Source organism: Lepidochelys olivacea, assembly GCF_965140295.1.
Source record: "Lepidochelys olivacea isolate rLepOli2 genome assembly, chromosome: 2".
NCBI classification, from domain to species: Eukaryota; Metazoa; Chordata; order Testudines; family Cheloniidae; genus Lepidochelys; species Lepidochelys olivacea.
Window position 1 is genome coordinate 10526423 of NC_140412.1, and position 16676 is coordinate 10543098.

Here is a 16676-nt window from a genome sequence, read left to right on the forward strand (position 1 = left end):
TGCTGCACTGGGCAGCACAGCATGGGGAGGAGGTGAGCAGCCCTCTGTGGAGAAAGAAGTGGTTCGGGACTATTTAGAAAAGCTGGACGAGCACAAGTCCATGGGGCTGGATGCGCTGCATCCGAGAGTGCTAAAGAAGTTGGTGGATGTGATTGCAGAGCCATTGGCCATTATCTTTGAAAATTCAAGGCGATCGGGGGAGGTCCTGGACAACTGGAAAAAGGCTAATGTAGTGCCCATCTTTTAAAAAGGGAAGAAGGAGCATCCTGGGAACTACAGGCTGGTCAGCCTCACCTCAGTCCCTGGAAAAATCATGGATCAGGTCCTCAAAGAATCAATTCTGAAGCACTTAGAGGAGAGGAAAGTGATCAGGAACAGTCAGCATGGATTCACCAAGGGCAAGTCATGCCTGACTAATCTAATTGCCTTCTATGATGAGATAACTGGCTCTGTGGATGAGGGGAAAGCAGTGGACATGTTGTTCCTTGAGTTTAGCAAAGCTTTTGACACTGTCTCCCACAGCATTCGTGCCAGCAAGTTAAAGAAGTATGGGCTGGATGAATGGACGGTAAGGTGGATAGAAAGCTGGCTAGATCGTCGAGCTCAACGGGTAGTGATCAATGGCTCCGTGTCTAGTTGGCAGCCGGTATCAAGTGGAGTGCCCCAAGGGTCGGTCCTGGGGCCGGTTTTGTTCAATATCTTCATAAATGATCTGGAGGATGGTGTGGATTGCACCCTTAGCAAGTTTGCAGATGACACTCAACTGGGAGAAGAAGTAGATACGCTGGAGGGTAGGGATAGGATACAGAGGGCCCTAGACAAATGAGAGGATTGGGCCAAAAGAAATCTGATGAGGTTCAAGAAGGACAAGTGCAGAGTCCTGAATTTAGTATGGAAGAATCCCATGCACCGCTACAGATTAGGGACCGAATGGCTAGGCAGCAGTTCTGCGGAAAAGGACCTAGGGGTGACAGTGGACGAGAAGCTGGATATGAGTCAACAGTGTGCCCTTGTTGCGAAGAAGGCCAATGGCATTTTGGGCTATATAAGTAAGGGTATTGCCAGCAGATTGAGGGACGTGATCGTTCCCCTCTATTCAACATTGGTGAGGCCTCATCTGGAGTACTGTGTCCAGTTTTGGGCCCCACACTACAAGAAGGATGAGGAAACATTGGAAAGCATCCAGCGGAGGACAACAAAAATGATTAGGGGACTGGAACACATGACTTATGAAGAGAGGCTGAGGGAACTGGGATTGTTTAGTCTGTGGAAGAGACGAATGAGGGGGGATTTGATAGCTTCTTTCAACTACCTGAAGGGGGGTTCCAAAGGGATGGATCTAGACTGTTCTCAGTGGTAGCAGATGACAGGAGGAGGAATAATGGTCTCAAGTTGCAGTGGGGGAAGTTTAGGTTGGATATTAGGCAAAACTTTTTCGCTAGGAGGGTGGTGAAACACTGGAATGCATCACCTAGGGAGGCGTTGGAATCTCCTTCCTCAGAAGTTTTTAAGATCAGGCTCAACAAAGCCCTGGCTGGGATGATTTAGTTGGGGATTGGTCCTGCTTTGAGCAGGGGGATGGACTAGATGGCCTCCTGAGGTCCCTTCCAACTCTGATATGCTATGACCACAGAGATTGAAGTGTTCTCCGACTGGTTTTTGAATGTTATAATTCTTGATGTCTGATTTGTGTCCATTTATTCTTTTACGTAGAGACTGTCCAGTTTGGCCAGTGTACATGGCAGAGGGGCATTGCTGGCACATGATGGCATATATCACATTGGTAGACGTGCAGGTGAACGAGCCTCTGATAGTGTGGCTGATGTGATTAGGCCCTATGATGGTGTCCCCGGAATAGATATATGGACACAGTTGGCAACAAGCTTTGTTGCAAGGATAGGTTCCTGGGTTAGTAGGTCTGTAGTGTGGTGTGTGGTTGCTGGTGAGTATTTGCTTCAGGTTGGGGGGGCTGTCTGTAAGCAAGGACTGGCCTGTCTCCCAAGATCTGTGAGAGTGAGAGGTCGTCCTTCAGGATAGGTTGCAGATCCTTGATGATGCGTTGGAGAGGTTTTTGTTGGGGGCTGAAGGTGATGGCTAGTGGCGTTCTGTTATTATCTTTGTTGGGCCTGTCCTGTAGTAGGTAACTTCTGGGTACTCTTCTGGCTCTGTCAGTCTGTTTCTTCACTTCCGCAAGTGGGTGTTGTAGTTGTAAGAATGCTTGATAGAGATCTTGTAGGTGTTTGTCTCTGTCTGAGGGGTTGGAGGAAATGCGTAGAGCTTGGCTGTCGGCAATGGATCGTATGGTGTGGTCTGGATGAAAGCTGGAGGCATGTAGGTAGGAATAGCGGTCAGTAGGTTTCCGGTATAGGGTGGTGGTTGTGTGACCATTGCTTATTAGCACTGTAGTGTCCAGGAAGTGGATCTCTTGTGTGGTCTGGTTCAGGCTGAGGTTGATGGTGGGATAGAAATTGTTGAAATCATGGTGGAATTCCTCAAGGGCTTCTTTTCCATGGGTCCAGATGATGAAGATGTCATAAATGTAGCACAAGTATAGTAGGGGCATTAGGGGACAAGAGCTGAGGAAGCGTTTTTCTAAGTCAGCCATAAAAATGTTGGCTTACTGTGGGGCCACCCTCACTCTCAGAGATCTTGGGAGACAGGCTAGTCCTTGCTTCCAGACAGCCCCCCCAACCTGAAGCAAATACTCACCAGCAACCACACACCACACTACAGACCTACTAACCCAGGAACCTATCCTTGCAACAAAGCTTGTTGCCAACTGTGTTCATATATCTATTCAGGGGACACCATTATAGGGCCTAATCACATTAACCATACTATCAGAGGCTTGTTCACCTGCACATCTACCAATGTGATATATGCCATCATGTGCCAGCAATGCCCCTCTGCCACGTACACTGGCCAAACTGGACAGTCTCTATGTAAAAGAATAAATGGACACAAATCAGATGTCAAGAATTATAAGATTCAAAAACCAGTCGGAGAACACTTTAATCTCTCTGGTCACTCGATTTCAGACCTAAAGGTTGCAATATTAGAACAAAAAGACTTAAAAACCAGACTCCAACGAGGTACTGCTGAATTGGGATTAATTTTCAAACTGGATACAGTTAACTTTGGTTTGAATAAAGACTGGGAGTGGATGTGTCGTTACACAAAGTAAGCCTATTTCCCCATGTTTATTCCCCCCCACTTCCCCACTCTTCCTCAGACGTTTTTGTCAACTGCTGGAAATGGCCCACCTTGATTATCACTACAAAAGATTTTTTCCGCCCCCCGGTCTCCTGCTGGTAATAGCTCACCTTACCTGATCACTCTTGTTACAGTGTGTATGGTAACACCCATTGTTGCATGTTCTCTGTGTATATAAGTCTCCCCACTGTATTTTCCACTGCATGCCTCCAATGAAGTGAGCTGTAGCTTACAAAGCTTACACTCAAATTTGTTTATCTTTATAACCGTTAAAACACAAAGTGTCTATATTGCCTGTCAGAATATACAAAGTAAATATCCTTGAATCAAGCTCTAAGTTCTAAAGCAGTATTTTTCTTTCTTTGCATATCTATAAATTTCATTTATTATAGATGGACATATTTTTCTTGTTCTGTGTGTGTACAGTGAAATTGACCTTTACAGTCATTTACTGATGAAAATCTAATTCTTCCAAGCCTAGTTACAAACTCCTCTTCTGCTTGGAGTAAAGTGTTTTATTTTGGCAAACGTTTCTGCGTGACCTCCATATGATGATCTTTGTTTGAAAACCAGAGGGTGGAACTGATATCTATTTTCAAATTTGTATCATGTAGCCTTTAGGGATACATCTTCAACATATGTGGGATTTAATGTGGAGCCCCTGTGGCTACTGACATGAGGAGCATGGCCCAAACTCTTCTTGTCATGCTCAGAATTTACCCTTGCGTCATAAAATCATTGAAATGTAGGACTGGAAGGGACCTTGATAGGTCACCTCGTTCAGTCCTCTGTATGGAGACAGGAGTAAGTATTATCTAGACCAGGGGCCTCAAACTACAATGACCATGAGGGCCACATGAGGACTAGTACATTAGCCCGAGGGCTGCATCACTGACCACTCCCCTACCCCGCCCCGCCCCCACTCCACCCCTTTGGAGAGGCCACGCCTCTGCCCCACCTCTTTCAACCGCTTCCCTGCACCACATTCCAACTCCTTCCTGAAATTCCCATTCCAACTCCGCTCCCTTCCTGCTCCCAGGGGGTGCAGGAGGGATGTGGGGTGTGTCAGGGGGCTCAGGGCAGGGGCTCGGGGTGCGGCAGGTGGCTCAGGGCAGGGAGTTGGGGTGCAGGAGGTGTGGCAGGGGGTTGGAGTGCAGGAGGCGTGTGGAGTGCAGCAGGGGGCTCAGGGCAGGGGGTTGGGGTGCAGGAGGAGTTCAGGGGCGGGTCCAGCCCGGTGTGCACTGGGGGCAGGGCAGGCTGGCTGCCTGCCTGCCTGCCCGCCCGCTCTGCCCCAGCGCCACTCTGAGAAGCGGCCAGGTCCTGGGGGATGGGGGGGCACGGGTATGTGTGTTGCCCTGGCTGCTCCTCTAGGTACTTCCCCTGCAGCTCCCATTGGCTGGGAACGGGGAACCATGGCCAATGGGAGCTTCGGAGGAGGTACCTGGAGGAGCAGTCAGGGCAACACACAGACCCCTGGGCCCCTGCAGGTTCTGGCTGCTTCCCGGAGTGGCGCGGGGGAAGGCAGGCAGCCAGGGAGCCTGCTCTGCCCCCGGTATGCATCGGGCCGGAGCCCCTCTAGGTAAATGCTGGAGGTGGGGGTTCGGGGGTGCTTCCGGGAGCTGGTGGGCCACAGAAAATAACCCCGTGGGCTGCGTGTTTGAAACCCCTGATCTCGACCATCCCTGACAGGTGTCTGTCTAACTTGTTCTTAAAAACTCCATTGACTGTGATTCCACAACCTCCCGTGGCAATTTGTTCCAGTTCTTAACTACTCTTACAGTTAAGAAGTTGTTTTGCTGATGTCCAACCTAAATCTCCTTTGCTAGAATTAAAACCCATTACTTCCTGTCCTGTCCTCAGTGGGTAAGAACAACATTTATCTCTCTCCTCATTATAATGACCTTTTTGGTACTTGAATACTGTTATGTACCCCCTCAGTCTTCTCTTCTGAAGACTAAGCAAACCCAATTTTTCCAATCTTTGCTCATAGGTCATGTTTTCTAGAGCGTTAATCATTTTTGTTGCTGTCCTTTGGACTGATGCCAGTTTGTCCACATCTTTCTTGAAGTCTGGTGTCCAGAACTGGACACAATTCTCCATTTGAGGCTTTATCAGTGCTGAGTAGAGTAAAAGAATAACTGCTTATGTCTTGCTTAAAAAACTTCTGCTAGTACATCCCAAAAGTGTTTGCTGTTTTTGCAACAGTATTACATTGTTGACCCGTATTTAGTTTGTGATCCATTATAACCCCAGATCCTTTTTGCAGTACTCCATCCCAGGCAGTTATTTCCCATTTTGTATTTGTGGAATTGATTATTTCTTTCCAAAGGTAGTACTTTGCATTTGTCCTTATTGAATTTCATCCTATTCAAATTCCAAAGTGATTGCAACCTCTCCTCGCTTGGTATTGTCGTCAAACTTTATATGTATGCTCTATTTGATATTATACAAATAATTTATGAAGATATTGAATAGAATTGGAACCAGGACAGATACCTGCAGAAGATCACTTGGTATGCCTTTCAGGCTTGATTTTGAGCCGCTGATGATTACTCTGAGTACATTTTTTCCAACCGATTGTGCACCCACTGTTGGTAGTTTTGTCTAGGCTGTATTTCTCCAGTTGTTTTGAGAAGGCCACATGAGACAGTATTGAAAGCCTTACTGAATTTGACATATATCCCATCTACTGCTTCTCCCCATCCACAAGGCTTGTTACCCCATCGAAGAATACTAAATTTGACAACAACAAATCATGTTTAAAAATAATCCACGTTGACTGTTATCCCCTTGTTTTCTTCCAGATGCTTACAAATTGGTTGTTTGATTATTTGTTCCATTATCTTTCTGGGTAATGATGTTAAGCTGACAGGTCTATAATTCCCTGTATCCTTATTTCCCTTTTTATAGGTAGGTACTATATTTGTCTTTGTCCAGTCCTCTGGGATCTCTCCCTGCTCCACAAGTTATCAAAGACAATAATTAATGGCTCAGAGATCTCTTCAGCCAGTTCCTAAAGTATTTTCGATATATTTCATCAAGCCCTGCTGAGGACATCTAACTTGTCTAAGGAATTCTTAACTTTTTTTAACCTATTTTAGCCTCAGATTGTACTTCATTTACATTGGTCACTGTTAGTCATCTGGTTACTGATAACTTTTTTGGTGAAAGCTGAAACAAAAAGGCATTTAGCATTCCGGCCATTGCTGTGTGTTAATTATATTTCTCTCCTTATTGAGTAATGGGCATTCCCTGTCCTTGATCTTCCTCTTGCTTCTAATGTATTTGTACAATGTTTTCTTGTTATCCTTTATGTCCTATCTAGTCAAATCTAATTTTTTACCTTGGCTTTTCTAATTATGCCCCTACATATTTTTTTCTTCAACTTTTGTAATTTGACCTAGTTACCATTTTTTTTGCATGTGTCTCTTTGGAATTTCAGGTCATTGAAGATTTCCTGGTTAAGCGAGGGTGGCCTCTTACTATTGTATATTTCCTGTACGTTGGACTGCTTTGTTCTTATGCCTTTAATAATGTCTATTTTAAAGACTGCCAGATCTCCTGAGCTCTTTTTCCCTTAGACTTGCTTCCATGAGATCTTACCTACCAATTCTCAGAGTTTGCTAAAGTTTTCATCTTGAAGTCCATTGTCTTTATTCTGCTGTTTTCCCTCCTACTAATCCTTAGAATTAATAACTCATATTATTTCATGTTTACTTTCACCCAAGCTGCCTTTCACCTGGAATTCTCAGCCAGTTCCATTTTGTTTGTCTGAATCAAATCTAGAATAGCCTCTCCCCTAGCCACTTTATCATCTCTCATAAAAAGTTGTCTCAAATGAATTCCAAGAACTTGTAGGATAATCTGAGCCCTGCTGTGTATTTCCAACAGATAAGGAGTACTTGTGGCACCTTAGAGACTAACGAATTTATTTCAGCATGAGCTTTCGTGAGCTACAGCTCACTTCATCGGATGCATATCGTGGAAACTGCAGAAGACATTATATACACACAGAGACCATGAAACAATGCCTCCTCCCACCCCACTGTCCTGCTGGTAATAGTTTATCTAAAGTGATCATCAAGTTGGGCCATTTCCAGCACAAATCCAGGTTTTCTCACCCCCCCCACCCAAACTCACTCTCCTGCTGGTAATAGCACATCCAAAGTGACCACTCTCTTCACAATGTGTATGATAATCAAGGTGGGCCATTTCCTGCACAAATCCAGGTTCTCTCACCCCCTCACCCTCCTCCAAAAACCACACACACAAACTCACTCTCCTGCTGGTAATAGCTTATCCAAAGTGACCACTCTCCCTACAATGTGCATGGTAATCAAGGTGGGCCATTTCCAGCACAAATGCGGGCTTTCTCTCCCCCCCCCCCCCCGGAAACACACACACACACTCACTCTCCTGCTGGCAATAGCTCATCCAAACTGACCACTCTCCAAGTTTAAATCCAAGTTTAACCAGAACGTCTGGAGGGGGTTTCAATTCAGCAGTTTCTCGCTGGAGTCTGGATTTGAAGTTTTTTTGTTGTAAGATAGCGACCTTCATGTCTGTGATTGCGTGACCAGAGAGATTGAAGTGTTCTCCGACTGGTTTATGAATGTTATAATTCTTGACATCTGATTTGTGTCCATTTATTCTTTTACATAGAGACTGTCCAGTTTGACCAATGTAAATGGCAGAGGGGCATTGCTGGCACATGATGGCATATATCACGTTGGTGGATGTGCAGGTGAACGAGCCTCTGATAGTCTGGCTGATGTTACTAGGCTCTGTGATGGTGTCCCCTGAATAGATATGTGGACAGAGTTGGCAACGGGCTTAGTTGCAAGGATAGGTTCCTGGGTTAGTGGTTCTGTTGTGTGGTATGTGGTTGCTGGTGAGTATTTGCTTCAGGTTGGGGGGGGGCTGTCTGTAGGGAAGGACTGGCCTGTCTCCCAAGATTTGTGAGAGTGTTGGGTCATCCTTCAGGATAGGTTGTAGATCCTTAATAATGCGTTGGAGGGGTTTTAGTTGGGGGCTGAAGGTGACGGCTAGTGGTGTTCTGTTATTTTCTTTGTTAGGCCTGTCCTGTAGTAGGTGACTTCTGGGAACTCTTCTCGCTCTATCAATCTGTTTCTTCACTTCCGCAGGTGGGTATTGTAGTTGTAAGAAAGCTTGACAGAGATCTTGTAGGTGTTTGTCTCTGTCTGAGGGGTTGGAGCAAATGCGGTTGTATCGCAGAGCTTGGCTGTAGACGATGGATCGTGTGGTGTGGTCAGGGTGAAAGCTGGAGGCATGTAGGTAGGAATAGCGGTCAGTAGGTTTCCGGTATAGGTGGTGTTTATGTGACCATTGTTTATTAGCACTGTAGTGTCCAGGAAGTAGATCTCTTGTGTGGATTGGACCAGGCTGAGGTTGATGGTGGGATGGAAATTGTTGAAATCATGGTGGAATTCCTCAAGGCCTTCTTTTCCATGGGTCCAGATGATGATGATGTCATCAATATAGTGCAAGTAGAGTAGGGGCGTTATGGGATGAGGAAGCGGTGTTCTAAATCAGCCATAAAAATGTTGGCATACTGTGGGGCCATGTGGGTACCCATAGCAGTGCCGCTGATCTGAAGGTATACATTGTCCCCAAATGTGAAATAGTTATGCGTAAGGACAAAGTCACAAAGTTCAGCCACCAGGTTAGCCGTGACATTATCGGGGATAGTGTTCTTGACGGCTTGCAGTCCATCTTTGTGTGGAATGTTGGTGTAGAGGGCTTCTACATCCATAGTGGCCAGGATGGTGTTATCAGGAAGACCACCGATGGATTGAAATTTCCTCAGGAAGTCAGTGGTGTCTCGAAGGTAGCTGGGAGTGCTGGTAGCGTAAGGCCTAAGGAGGGAGTCTACATAGCCAGACAATCCTGCTGTCAGGGTGCCAATTCCTGAGATGATGGGGCGCCCAGGATTTCCAGGTTTATGGATCTTGGGTAGTAGTTAGAATATCCCAGGTCGGGGTTCCAGGGGTGTGTCTGTGCGGATTTGATCTTGTGCTTTTTCAGGAAGTTTCTTGAGCAAATGCTGTAGTTGCTTTTCGTAACTCTCAGTGGGATCAGAGGGTAATGGCTTGTAGAAAGTGGTGCTGGAGAGCTGCTGAGCAGCCTCTTGTTCATATTCCGACCTATTCATGATAACGACAGCACCTCCTTTGTCAGCCTTTTTGATTATGATGTCAGAGTTGTTTCTGAGGCTGTGGATGGCATTGTGTTCCGCACGGCTGAGGTTATGGGGCAAGTGATGCTGCTTTTCCACAATTTCAGCCTGTGCACGTCGGCGGAAGCACTCTATGTAGAAGTCCAGTCTGCTGTTTCAACCTTCAGGAGGAGTCCACCTAGAATCCTTCTTTTTGTAGTGTTGGTAGGGGGGGCCTCTGTGGATTAGTATGTTGTTCAGAGGTATTTTGGAAATATTCCTTGAGTCGGAGACGTCGAAAATAGGATTCTAGGTCACCACAGAACTGTATCATGTTCGTGGGGGTGGAGGGGCAGAAGGAGAGGCCCCGAGATAGGACAGCTGCTTCTGCTGGGCTGAGGGTATAGTTGGATAGGTTAACAATATTGATGGGTGGGTTGAGGGAACCATTGCTGTGGCCCCTTGTAGCATGTAGTAGTTTAGAAAGTTTAGTGTCCTTTTTCTTTTGTAGAGAAGCAAAGTGTGCGTTGTAAATGGCTTGTCTAGTTTTAGTAAAATCCAGCCACGAGGAAGTTTGTGTGGAAGGTTGGTTTTTGGAGGAGGGTGAGGGGGTGAGAGAATCTGGATTTGTGCAGGAAATGGCCCACCTTGATTATCATACACATTGTGAAGAGAGTGGTCACTTTGGATGGGCTGTTACCAGCAGGAGAGTGAGTTTGTGTGTGGGGGGGGGAGGGGAGGGCGGAGGGGGTGAGAACCTGGATTTGTGCTGGAAATGGCCCAACTTGATGATCACTTTAGATAAACTATTACCAGCAGGACAGTGGGGTGGGAGGAGGTATTGTTTCATGATCTCTGTGTATATAATGTCTTCTGCAGTTTCCACGGTATGCATCCGAAGAAGTGAGCTGTAGCTCACGAAAGCTCATGCTCAAATAAATTGGTTAGTCTCTAAGGTGCCACAAGTACTCCTTTTCTTTTTGCGAATACAGACTAACACGGCTGTTACTCTGAAACCTTTCCAACAGATGTCGCTGTAGCTGAAGACCTCTATCACCACCAAGTCCTGTGTTTTGTATGATTTTGTTAATTTAATTTTTCCTAGCTTGGAGTTCTTTAGGAGTTTTCTTTTGTTTTTTTGGTAATATATTTGGTTTTCTTTACTATATTCTTATAGTATCAAATTTAAAAACGAGCCTCGCCCTCCTCCTCCTACCCCCCCTCCACCAGCTAAATATAGCTGGCAATTTTCCTTTTAGTGAAGTGCAGTTGTAGTCTTTTTTTATTTTGTCTCACATGATCATATTCATTCAGAAGAGTTGAACCACAGATTTAAATGTTGTGGCACTTTCAATATTTCAGTAATAGTTCATTGAGATTTCTCAGGAAGTGAGATACTGAAATACATTCTACAGTTCCCATTATTTACATCAGAGCATTTTTTGAGGTGATTTTAAAACTATATTTGCTGTGCAATGAAATATACAGGAGTGATTTTGTTTACCAGAACTTTTAGAAATATCCAGTAGACACTTTTAACAAACATTCCCTTATTAAAGGGAAAGCGTAATAAAATAGAGTAATTGTTCATACACTAATGTGTATTTTAAATTATTGATTTTTTTTCAACTGCCTCATTTATTCTGTTAAATTTTTTTTATGAAACTGGTTTAGGAGGAAATTGATAATGTTTTGAGTTAGATTTGTTCATATTAAGCAGGGAGCTCTTATATCTTAATAAATGAAGATAACATGCATAAAGTGACTACCTCTCTTCCCATGATATCATTATAGATCTGCATTGTGTGCACTATGGCTTTTTAAAGTATGGCACTCTATGCATGAGAAAAACAGAAGCATGATAATATTATGATCATAATTTAGTTAAAGGAAGCAGGAGTGAGTTCTGGTATGAATTCATTTAAGCAGAAATGATGATTGATAAAGGCTTAATTTCTTATTTGAATACACTTCCTTAGTGCTAAATACACTATTTTTAATTTTACCATTTATATTACCAAAAAACCTCAGCTCAATACAAGTAATTAAGGTTTTGTTGAAATAAATGTTACCTGAAGAACTCCTACTCCTAATTCTTGGTTAGTACTGTTCTGCTGTTTCTTGGAGGAAAAATTTCTTGGGGAATGGGAGGGAAGGAGGAAAGGAAGGAACTGCTGAGCCTACCCCATGCATATAAAAAGCATGGTTTAGGCTCCCCAAAATCATGAGACTGAAATCCAAATTGGTTTCTAGCCTTTAGAGTGCACTTGGAGTATGCTTTCAAGTTTTTCTCTACAATCATAATGGCTAGAACTTACTTTTAAAAAGATGATAAAGCTGAGTTTCTCACAAAATGACCTGTCTTCTGGAACTGTGACTTTGAGAAACACACTAGAGATCGCAAGACTCTCGATAAAGACACAGAACTTGGGCAACTCTGCGGCACGCCATTCAAAGGATGAGTGTAGATGATCTTAAAAAGAAAAGGAGTACTTGTGGCACCTTAGAGACTAACAGATTTATTTGAGCATAAGCTTTTGTGAGCTACAGCTGACTTCATCAGAGCTTATGCTCAAATAAATCTGTTAGTCTCTAAGGTGCCACAAGTACTCCTTTTCTTTTTGCAAATACAGACTAACATGGCTGCTACTCTGAAACCTGTAGTAGATCTGGAACTTAGCTGCTCGGCTCTTTCTCAGTCCAGCACCAGATGGCACCTCTCCATCCCTTCAAGTCCACTTACACCATCAGTATGTGACTCCTGAACTCCAGTTCTTTCACCTGTCCCTCAACAAATAACCTCCCTCCACACTTGGAGTTTATAGCAGGTCATTTTATAAACATTTGAAAATACTTGTAAATGGTGTTTTGTAGATACTCATGGTCAAGGTTCCTCCCCCACTCTGAACTCTAGGGTACAGATGAGGGGACCTGCATGAAAAACCTCCTAAGCTTATCTTTACCAGCTTAGGTCAAAACTTCCCCAAGGTACAAAATATTGCACCCGTCGTCCTTGGATTGGCCGCTACCACCACCAAACTAATACTGGTTACTGGGGAAGAGCTGTTTGGACGCGTCTTTCCCCCCAAAATACTTCCCAAAACCTTGCACCCCACTTCCTGGACAAGTTTTGGTAAAAAGCCTCACCAATTTGCCTAGGTGACTACAGACCCAGACCCTTGGATCTTAAGAACAATGAACAATCCTCCCAACACTTGCACCCCCCCTTTCCTGGGGAATGTTGGATAAAAAGCCTCACCAATTTGCATAGGTGACCACAGACCCAAACCCTTGGATCTGAGAACAATGAAAAAGCATTCAGTTTTCTTACAAGAAGACTTTTAATAAAAATAGAAGTAAATAGAAATAAAGAAATCCCCCCTGTAAAATCAGGATGGTAGATATCTTACAGGGTAATTAGATTCAAGAACATAGAGAACCCCTCTAGGCAAAACCTTAAGTTACAAAAAAGATACACAGACAGAAATAGTTATTCTATTCAGCACAATTCTTTTCTCAGCCATTTAAAGAAATCATAATCTAACACATACCTAGCTAGATTACTTACTAAAAGTTCTAAGACTCCATTCCTGGTCTATCCCCGGCAGAAAACCAGCATATAGACAGACACACAGACCCTTTGTTTCTCTCCCTCCTCCCAGCTTTTGAAAGTATCTTGTCTCCTCATTGGTCATTTTGGTCAGGTGCCAGCGAGGTTACCTTTAGCTTCTTAACCCTTTACAGGTGAGAGGATTTTTTTCTCTGGCCAGGAGGGATTTCAAAGGGGTTTACCCTTCCCTTTATATTTATGACACTCATAAAAAGCTGTTTTAAGACATGGCCCAGAAGAAGAAAGAAGGAAGCAAAAACCAAATATTGCAGTTTGTCTCTTTAATGTGTGCACACCTCTGTGCATAGTATTTCGACACTCCATTCTAATGTACAAGGTGTGAGAACTGGGACTTTCTATAGTGTTGTCCAGAAGGCCCAGTAAGCATCGCATTAGGTAAACTGTGCGTCAGCCATTCCTGTAATGAAATGCTCTTTTAAGCAGTGTTTATAGTCCTTGTATCAGTTCTTTCTGACTCTGTGGTGCTTCTGGGCAGGGCTTGACAATAACTTTCTCTCCCCCACCCCAGTCCTTCCATCAGCAGGTATGTGGGTTATAAAACTGTTTTAATTAGACAGTTTAATCCCTTCTCTTTTATATTGTGGGGAGGCTGCATGGCTTCGTGAGTAGAGCACTGGACTGGGATTCAGGAACCCAGGGTTCTGTTCCTGGCTCCACCACTGGCCTGCTGGGTGATGAATCTGGGCAGGTAATTTCTCCTTCCGGTGTATCAATGTAACCATCTGTAAAACGAGGCTAATGTAGGTAAGTGTAGTGTGAAGCTCTTTGAGATCTACTGACGGAAGGCGCTATGTAAGAGCTTGGTAGTATTATTTATCATGTCAAATTTGATGGTTTCTATTACATGTTTTGTAACTTGCCACAGGACCTACCAGATAGTTGGCTATATCAACAGAGCACAAGGTCAAGCGGTTATGATTCTATTTAACAAGGGAACTTTAGGTAATCTTTCAAAACACTAACTTTAAAATTCCTCTTTTTTTTTTTTTTTTACACAAAACTTCCCAGAAAAATCTAATCTGAGATGAGAATGCAGCATACAAAACTTTTGATATTGGCATCCAACAGAAACAGCGTAATGGATTTAGATGGACTATTGATTTGAACTATATGGCAATATTATACTTGTCTGTACAAGCAGCATTTTTACCTTGTTAATTTTGGTGAAACAGTAGTGCTTGTTAGGAGATTAGGATTAATTGAAGCCCTGGAGTAAGCATTCACAACTCCTTCTCTTCTGTAATGAGAGGGTGGAGATAGACTCAATGTTTCTATAGAACTTTGATATCTTTGGATGATAGGCACTGTATACATTCAGAGCATTATTATTAGCTTAACTACTGGTTTAACATGAACTAGGTAGAGCTACACTTCCAGATGCTACTATAATTTTAGTGTAGCTTTTAAAACTAATAGTGACAAGTAGTTAACATTTTTAAAGAGTATGTGAGACACTGGAGTAGGAAAAGTAATGCATTATAGAGAGTTGGAAAAGTCATTTGGCTTTCATTGGTTCAGTAGCTACAATAAATGCGTTTTTTCCTTCTAAGTTAATATTAATATTAATGATCCAAGGGTTTCTATCTTTTAAGGAAAGAAAAGTCAAGTCCTTAGCGGTGTCTTTGACTATTTTTTCATTTACTGCTGAAACCGCTTCTGTTTGCGTTGTTTGTAATAGGGAGAACACAATAAGGAGAGATTATAGATTGTTTATGTTGCAATAATCCATTAATAAGTGTAATTTATTACAAGATTTTTTTATTAAAACATCAGTCCAAATTGCTGTTGTAATTCCTTTTTTGTGTGTGTTGGTGATTAATCTCCTGCTAGAGAAGATCTTTATGTAATGCTGTTATGGATTGTATGATTTTTTCCGCAGAGGAAGACTGCAATGTTTACTTGTTAGACAACTCAATATTTACTAAATATATACTGGAATTAATTTTTTGAAATAGTTTTTAACTGTACCTCCTAAAACTATTAAATTATTGCTCATTGTAGCTGCCATAGTACCTAAATCTCTCACCATGAGGTCCAGTGTGGACATGCACAGATCAGAGAATTGAGCTTCCATTTGCATGCGTGCAAAATAGATCTTTTCAAGAAATAAATCTGGTCAGACAAACCCGATTTCAATTTTTTTGATGGAATTACAATTTTGGTTGATAAAGGTACCTGAACAGATAATTAAAAAGTAGCATTACATAATATTATTAAATTGTATGTTAAATGGTTTAAGAACTGGCTAGCTGACAGATCTCAAGAATAATTGTCAATCGGGAGTCATCATTGAATAGAGGTGTTTTTAGTGGGGTTTTGTAGGGATCAATACTATGTCCAGGGCTATTTGAATGTTTTCATTAGTGATCTGGAGATAAATATAAAATCACTGCTGATAACGTTCGTGGATGATACGATGGGCAAAGTGGTAAATAATCATGAGAACAGGGCAATCATACTTAATGATCTAGATCACTTGGTAAGCTGGGTCCAGTCAAATAAAATGTTTTAATACAGCCAAATGCATAGTTGTGCATCTAAAATCAAGGAATAGATCATGCTTATAGAATGGAAGAATGTATTCTGGAAAGCAGTGACTCTCAAAAGGATTTAAGGGTCATAGTGGACAAGCAAAATAACATGAGCTTGCAGTGTGAAGCTGTCGCAAAAAAAAGCTAACACAATCCGTGACGGTATAAACAGGGGAGTAGTGAGTAGCAGTAATGAGGGATTTTTCCTCTGTATACGGCATTGGCAAGACCAGCACTGGAATACTGTGTCCAGTTCTGGTGTCCTCATTTTAAAAAGGAAGTTGAAAAATTGGAGAGAGTGCCCGAATATGATTCACAGGTTGGAGAAAATGCCTTTATATTGAGAGACTTTAAGAACTCAGTGTCTGTAGTTTGATAAAGAAAATTGAGAGGGGACTTGATTATGATGTGTAAGTAGTTCCACAGGGGGAAAATGGAGGGTGCTAAAGGGCTCTTTAATCTAGCAGAGAGTCATAACAAGAACCAGTGGATGGAGCTTTGTACTTCCTTCTTTGTACAGAGCCTCAGAAAATAGGCCATATTTATTTATATATAGCATTTTCATTTTCACTTTCACCTAGCTAACTTGAGGTTTAAATGGAGAAAGTGTGACAGTTACAAATAAGGTACATGAGTTTATTAGTAGCAAAATTTCTGTTGACGTTTCTTTTGATTACTGTACATACATATACACTAGTATACACTGGCTACTAGTAAAATATAAAGTTGAGAATGTGACTGAAAATGTGTACTTCTCATTCAGTTTTGATATGAGTACTACAATACACAACTTAAGTTTCCATTTTGCATTTGCATTACTTTATAAATGATCATATGTTGCAATTCCCATTTTTTTCATGCATCCTATTGTCAGTAATCTGTAGAAAACATCAAGCCATTATTTCATGCTCCCTGTTAAAATAGACATGAAAAGGGATTCCTCAGGCATAATATTAGAAGTTATGCTACAGGAGTTAACCAGTTGATTGCCTTTTTTCGTTATAATCGCAAGGGAAGAAATCCCATCTTTTGCATCTCTCATTTAATTTAATAAGCACTAATGTAACCTTAAATTTGGGGGACACTTTTTATACCTTCTTTTGTGCCTTTTCATGTTATCCTCCTT

At 42.5% G+C, this 16676-nt stretch overlaps 1 protein-coding gene across 2 annotated transcripts in view; it reads left to right on the forward strand.

The window, feature by feature from the left end:
- Positions 1–16676, forward strand: part of TRAPPC9 (trafficking protein particle complex subunit 9) — an 832591-nt gene that overhangs the window by 183339 nt on the left and 632576 nt on the right. The gene's annotated exons all lie outside the window — the stretch shown is intronic.